The sequence below is a fragment of the Prosopis cineraria genome, unplaced genomic scaffold (assembly GCF_029017545.1).
Source record: "Prosopis cineraria cultivar Desert tree isolate PC_DT_omini unplaced genomic scaffold, ASM2901754v1 PC9, whole genome shotgun sequence".
In the NCBI taxonomy this organism is placed as follows: domain Eukaryota; kingdom Viridiplantae; phylum Streptophyta; class Magnoliopsida; order Fabales; family Fabaceae; genus Prosopis; species Prosopis cineraria.
In genome coordinates, this window is record NW_026555340.1 from 23,567,052 (window position 1) to 23,568,551 (window position 1,500).

Sequence of the window (1,500 nt, forward strand, 5' to 3'; positions counted from 1 at the left end):
TAAATTTAAAGCGTCTATATTAAATATAAATTATCAAATTAATTATATATTTATTTAAAAAATTATAATTTTTATATATTTTTTAATTAAAAATATAAATAAAAATAAAAATTATTAAATTGGACCGTTCATTTCCTCCGACTCAAAGGAGAGTAGAGACAGAAGAAGCTTCTTTCCGACAAGTAACAACCTTGCTATGCCCTACCTACGTACGTATAATAATTAATAATATTAATATATGACGCGACTCTGACATGTCTGACGTGACTTTTATTATTATTATAGTGGCAAGAAAAACATGTCGTCGTCTTCCTTCTTCGAGTCCTTCTTCGATTCTCTCCATTATTTAATGTTCTTTTATCCTTCCCTGCATGGCAACTCCTTATCACGATCCATTTCACAACTCTTTTACTTTGAATCATTCAACCATATTGAATATATAGATATATATTATTTTATATATACATGGATCTTCCATGCTTGACAAAATTAATAAGCCCTACAAATTAATCTCTATGTGACGTGTTCTGATCTTTTAAAACTGTTTTTGTTTGTTGATATTTTTTCTAATCATTACTTTCTCATTTAAAAATATTGGACATTTTTAATCAAATATCATCCTTTAATAAATTAATTTTTTATTTTTAAATTAACCTCATCTTTTCATATTTATCCCTATTAAATACCTTATATAAATAATAAATCATTATTCATGGGAATATTTTTAAAAAAAAGGTAATGATTACACCTTAAATATTAAAAATGTCTTATATTTTTAACATTTAACTTTTTAAAAATTTCTTATATTTTTAACGAATTGAGTAATTATGATAATTGTTGTAATGCCTTATTTGGTAAGCATGTGGTTTGGTTGAATATAATAATGAGCTGTAATTCTTGCATGTTTTTTCCTTTTGTAATTATTTATGAGATCAAGTGTACATGAAAATTAAATAATTGAAAATATTAAATCTTGCATTGAATAAAATTAAAATAAAGGTAAATATATAAATAGAAAAGACTTATTGACTTTATGTGTGTTTGGCTTCTCATCCGAAACAATCAAAACCACGCTTCGGTGGAAGCAGTTTTCGGAGTCTCTTATGCCAAAACATAGTTTTAATGGTTTTTAATGGAAAACCAAACACATGAGGATTCTTCGTTAAATGTGCATGTGAATGATCTTAGGGTAATGCAATATTTTAAGTCACCATTAATAACAACGGTCCCTATCTTTTTAATAATTTTTTCAAAAATTATAAAATCAAGTTGATATAACTACTTTTTAGCATGGGTAATACTGGAATCTTAGGATGCTTTTTTGTCACTTTCAAAATGTATAATTTTTCTAATTACATGCATGAAAATTTTTGAAACATCTTTTTGACCGGAGGAATATATTTATAATTACATTATATTATATATCATTCTTTTCCCAATACATGGATTTATTATGACATCCAATTTATTACTTAGTGTTTGATGCTCTTTTGAGCTCTG